Below are 5,975 nucleotides of genomic sequence, written 5' to 3' on the forward strand. Positions count from 1 at the left end.
AGATGCATCATCATTTTAATGTCTACTGAAATAATACAGGTTGACACCAGGAAACATTAACGCCACTGCATCCTTGCTGCTTTCTCATGTGGAAGTCTGTTTAATGTGAAAACAAGGTGATATCTAATTAGCACACAGGTAAGGAATTAAGAAAATCTTTATTTAAGGGTGAAGATGTTTCTCACAAAATCGTTGCCCCAATGCATCATTGAAATTCAAGCTGGAAAGATGATTTTAATATATCACTTGTACATTTTGTATTGCTCTTCTGGTGACAATGTAGTTTGTTTTTGTCAATTACCATTTTAATAATAGGGTAAAGAAAATGAAGTGGATTTTTAAAAGAAAACAATACTGTCAATATACTATTAAAACAAATTAAAATGGTAAAAGTTATTGTACTTTAAGTAAAAATAAAAGAGCCAAAATATCAATCCCAGTTTTGGATTACTTTAATTAACAAAAAAAAAATGCATATAGCAGAGGATAGTTTCAATCTGCCTACCTCTGGGTTATGGGCCCAGCATGCTTCCATTGCAGTACTCTGCTGCACATGTAAGTGCAAGAGATCCTGAAGCACTCACTCATCATGGGAAAGTACCAATGTGTTTCTTCGTTGGTTGATGGAAGAAACATCTTACAAAAACTCTCCAGATTATTGACTTTTTAAAGTTTTTCTAGGAAACGTTTTAGATGAATGCTTATTAGCCTTTGTCAGTATGAACTTTTGCAAAGTGTCTCTGTGGCGCAATCAGTTAGTATGTACGGCTATTAACCAAAAGGTTGGTGGTTCAATCCCACCCAGGGACCTAATTGACCTTGTTATCAGATTTTGGTGATCTTTAAGTAGACAAGTCAAATTTCATACCCCCTGTTATGGTGTAGGGTACCTGGCCTTCTCTGATGTAATCAGAGTTAGATTTGATTCAGTGATTTTATAAAAACATCTAGGAAGCACAATTTAGCAGTGGGTTGCAGAGAAAAAGAAATATGCTGGCAAAAAAATCAAATTGCGTGATTAAACAGCTCTTCATTTTCTGGCTTTATTTTTATGCTAACAAATTTGTTCTCTGAAAAGTGTCCACAAAGCCAAGTCTCTGATTAACACCTTTGTAGGGATGGTTTTTCACTTATTACTAAATTAAACTTGCTTCATTGGAAAGGCAGCAAGATGCATCCTCATTTCAATGTCTACTGAAATAATACAGGTTGACACCAGGAAACATTAACGCCACTGCATCCTTGCTGCTTTCTCATGTGGAAGTCTGTTTAATGTGAAAACAAGGTGATATCTAATTAGCACACAGGTAAGAAATTACGAAAATCTTTATTTAAGGGTGAAGATGTTTCTCACAAAATTGTTGCCCCAATGCATCATTGAAATTCAAGCTGGAAAGATGATTTTAATATATCACTTGTACATTTTGTATTGCTCTTCTGTTGACAATGTAGTTTTTTTTTGTCAATTACCATTTTAATAATAGGGTAAAGAAAATTAAGTGGATTTTTGAAAGAAAACTATACTGTCAATATACTATTAAAACAAATTAAAATGGTAAAAGTTATTGTACTTTAAGTAAAAATAAAAGAGCAAAAATATCAATCCCAGTTTTGATTACTTAAATTAACAAAAAAAAATGCATATAGCAAAGGATAGTTTCAAACTGCCTACCTCTGGGTTATGGGTCCAGCATGCTTCCATTGCAGTACTCTGCTGCACACGTAAGTGCAAGAGATCCTGAAGCACTCACTCATCATGGGAAAGTACCAATGTGTTTCTTCATTGGTTGATGGAAGAAACATCTTACAAAAACTCTCCAGATTATTGATTTTTTAATGTTTTTCTAGGAAACGTTCTAGATGTATGCATATTAGCCTTTGTCAGTATGTACTTTTTGCAAAGTGTCTCTGTGGCGCAATCGGTTAGTGTGTTTGACTATTAACCAAAAGGTTGGTGGTTCAATCCCACCCAGGGACGTAATTAACCTTGTGATCAGATTTTGGTGATATTTAAGTAGACAAGTCAAAATTTCAAACCTCCTCTTATGGTGTAGGGTACATGGCCTTCTCTGATGTAATCAGAGTTAGATTTGATTCAGTGATTTTATAAAAAACAGCTAGGTAGCACAATTTAGCAGTGGGTTGCAGAGAAAAAAAATATGCTGGCAGAAAAATCCAATCGAGTGATTAAACAGCTCTTCATTTTCTGGCTTTATTTTTATGCTAACAAATTTGTTCTCTGAAAAGTGTCCACAAAGCCAAGTCTCTGATTAACACCTTTGTAAGGATGGTTTTTCACCTATTACTAAATTAAACTTGCTTCATTGGAAAGGCAGCAAGATGCATCCTCATTTCAATGTCTACTGAAATAATACAAGTTGACACCAGGAAACATTAACGCCACTGCATCCTTGCTGCTTTCTCATGTGGAAGTCTGTTTAATGTGAAAACAAGGTGATATCTAATTAGCACACAGGTAAGGAATTAAGAAAATCTTTATTTAAGGGTGAAGATGTTTCTCACAAAATTGTTGACCCAATGCATCATTGAAATTCAAGCTGGAAAGATGATTTTAATATATCACTTGTACATTTTGTATTGCTCTCCTGGTGACAATGTAGTTTGTTTTTGTCAATTACCATTTTAATAATAGGGTAAAGAAAATGAAGTGGATTTTTAAAAGAAAACAATACTGTCAATATACTATTAAAACAAATTAAAATGGTAAAAGTTATTGTACTTTAAGTAAAAATAAAAGAGACAAAATATCAATCCCAGTTTTGGATTACTTTAATTAACAAAAAAAAAATGCATATAGCAGAGGATAGTTTCAATCTGCCTACCTCTGGGTTATGGGCCCAGCATGCTTCCATTGCAGTACTCTGCTGCACATGTAAGTTCAAGAGATCCTGAAGCACTCACTCATCATGGGAAAGTACCAATGTGTTTCTTCGTTGGTTGATGGAAGAAACATCTTACAAAAACTCTCCAGATTATTGACTTTTTAAAGCAGGGCTGGCCAAACCAGTCCTCGAGATCTACTAACAGTTCACATTTTCTAGACTACCTAGCTGGTGCACAGGTGTAGTCATTACTAATTAAGATGTGCTGCATTCATTCCTAACTGACCATTCTACAGATCTCCAGGAGGCCTGGAAAACATGAACTGTTTGAAGATCTCGAGGACCGGTTTGGCCAGCCCTGTTTTTAAGTTTTTCTAGGAAACGTTTTAGATGAATGCTTATTAGCATTTGTCAGTATGTTCTTTTGCAAAGTGTCTCTGTGGCGCAATCAGTTAGTGTGTACGGCTATTAACCATAAGGTTGGTGGTTCAATCCCACCCAGGGACGTAATTGACCTTGTTATCAGATTTTGGTGATCTTTAAGTAGACAAGTCAAATTTCATACCCCCTGTTATGGTGTAGGGTACCTGGCCTTCTCTGATGTAATCAGAGTTAGATTTGATTCAGTGATTTTATAAAAACATCTAGGAAGCACAATTTAGCAGTGGGTTGCAGAGAAAAAGAAATATGCTGGCAAAAAAATCAAATTGCGTGATTAAACAGCTCTTCATTTTCTGGCTTTATTTTTATGCTAACAAATTTGTTCTCTGAAAAGTGTCCACAAAGCCAAGTCTCTGATTAACACCTTTGTAGGGATGGTTTTTCACCTATTACTAAATTAAACTTGCTTCATTGGAAAGGCAGCAAGATGTATCCTCATTTCAATGTCTACTGAAATAATACAGGTTGACACCAGGAAACATTAACGCCACTGCATCCTTGCTGCTTTCTCATGTGGAAGTCTGTTTAATGTGAAAACAAGGTGATATCTAATTAGCACACAGGTAAGGAATTAAGAAAATCTTTATTTAAGGGTGAAGATGTTTCTCACAAAATCGTTGCCCCAATGCATCATTGAAATTCAAGCTGGAAAGATGATTTTAATATATCACTTGTACATTTTGTATTGCTCTTCTGGTGACAATGTAGTTTGTTTTTGTCAATTACCATTTTAATAATAGGGTAAAGAAAATGAAGTGGATTTTTGAAAGAAAACAATACTGTCAATATACTATTAAAACAAATTAAAATGGTAAAAGTTATTGTACTTTAAGTAAAAATAAAAGAGACAAAATATCAATCCCAGTTTTGGATTACTTTAATTAACAAAAAAAATGCATATAGCAGAGGATAGTTTCAATCTGCCTACCTCTGGGTTATGGGCCCAGCATGCTTCCATTGCAGTACTCTGCTGCACATGTAAGTGCAAGAGATCCTGAAGCACTCACTCATCATGGGAAAGTACCAATGTGTTTCTTCGTTGGTTGATGGAAGAAACATCTTACAAAAACTCTCCAGATTATTGACTTTTTAAAGTTTTTCTAGGAAACGTTTTAGATGAATGCTTATTAGCCTTTGTCAGTATGGACTTTTGCAAAGTGTCTCTGTGGCGCAATCGGTTAGTGTGTTTGGCTATTAACCAAAAGGTTGGTGGTTCAATCCCACCTAGGGACGTAATGAAGAACAAATTTGTTAGCATAAAAATAAAGCCAGAAAATGAAGAGCTGTTTAATCACGCAATTTGATTTTTTTTGCCAGCATATTTCTTTTTCTCTGCAACCCACTGCTAAATTGTGCTTCCTAGATGTTTTTATAAAATCACTGAATCAAATCTAACTCTGATTACATCAGAGAAGGCCTGGTACCCTACACCATAACAGGGGGTATGAAATTTGACTTGTCTACTTAAAGATCACCAAAATCTGATAACAAGGTCAATTACGTCCCTGGGTGGGATTAAACCACCAACCTTTTGGTTAATAGCCAAACACACTAACCGATTGCACCACAGAGACACTTTGCAAAAGTCCATACTGACAAAGGCTAATAAGCATTCATCTAAAACGTTTCCTAGAAAAACTTTAAAAAGTCAATAATCTGGAGAGTTTTTGTAAGATGTTTCTTCCATCAACCAACGAAGAAACACATTGATACTTTCCCATGATGAGTGAGTGCTTCAGGATCTCTTGAACTTACATGTGCAGCAGAGTACTGCAATGGAAGCATGCTGGGCCCATAACCCAGAGGTAGGCAGATTGAAACTATCCTCTGCTATATGCATTTTTTTTTTGTTAATTAAAGTAATCCAAAACTGGGATTGATATTTTGTCTCTTTTATTTTTACTTAAAGTACAATAACTTTTACCATTTTAATTTGTTTTAATAGTATATTGACAGTATTGTTTTCTTTCAAAAATCCACTTAATTTTCTTTACCCTATTATTAAAATGGTAATTGACAAAAACAAACTACATTGTCACCAGAAGAGCAATACAAAATGTACAAGTGATATATTAAAATCATCTTTCCAGCTTGAATTTCAATGATGCATTGGGGCAACGATTTTGTGAGAAACATCTTCACCCTTAAATAAAGATTTTCTTAATTCCTTACCTGTGTGCTAATTAGATATCACCTTGTTTTCACATTAAACAGACTTCCACATGAGAAAGCAGCAAGGATGCAGTGGCGTTAATGTTTCCTGGTGTCAACCTGTATTATTTCAGTAGACATTGAAATGAGGATACATCTTGCTGCCTTTCCAATGAAGCAAGTTTAATTTAGTAATAGGTGAAAAACCATCCCTACAAAGGTGTTAATCAGAGACTTGGCTTTGTGGACACTTTTCAGAGAACAAATTTGTTAGCATAAAAATAAAGCCAGAAAATAAAGAGCTGTTTAATCACTCAATTGGATTTTTCTGCCAGCATATTTTTTTTCTCTGCAACCCACTGCTAAATTGTGCTTCCTAGCTGTTTTTATAAAATCACTGAATCAAATCTAACTCTGATTACATCAGAGAAGGCCAGGTACCCTACACCATAACAGGGGGTTTGAAATTTTGACTTGTCTACTTAAAGATCACCAAAATCTGATAAGGTCAATTAGGTCCCTGGGTGGGATTGAACCACC

The 5,975-nt window shown here is 35.0% G+C and overlaps 1 non-coding gene across 1 annotated transcript; it reads left to right on the forward strand.

Annotated features, from left to right (window-relative positions):
• The first annotated feature begins 4,443 nt into the window (after positions 1–4,443).
• On the forward strand, positions 4,444–4,517 carry TRNAN-AUU (transfer RNA asparagine (anticodon AUU)). Its single transcript has one exon. It is a non-coding gene; the product is annotated as a tRNA-Asn (tRNA).
• Positions 4,518–5,975: the final 1,458 nt, after the last annotated feature.

This window comes from Pseudophryne corroboree, unplaced genomic scaffold (genome assembly GCF_028390025.1).
Source record: "Pseudophryne corroboree isolate aPseCor3 unplaced genomic scaffold, aPseCor3.hap2 scaffold_645, whole genome shotgun sequence".
Lineage (NCBI taxonomy): Eukaryota > Metazoa > Chordata > Amphibia > Anura > Myobatrachidae > Pseudophryne > Pseudophryne corroboree.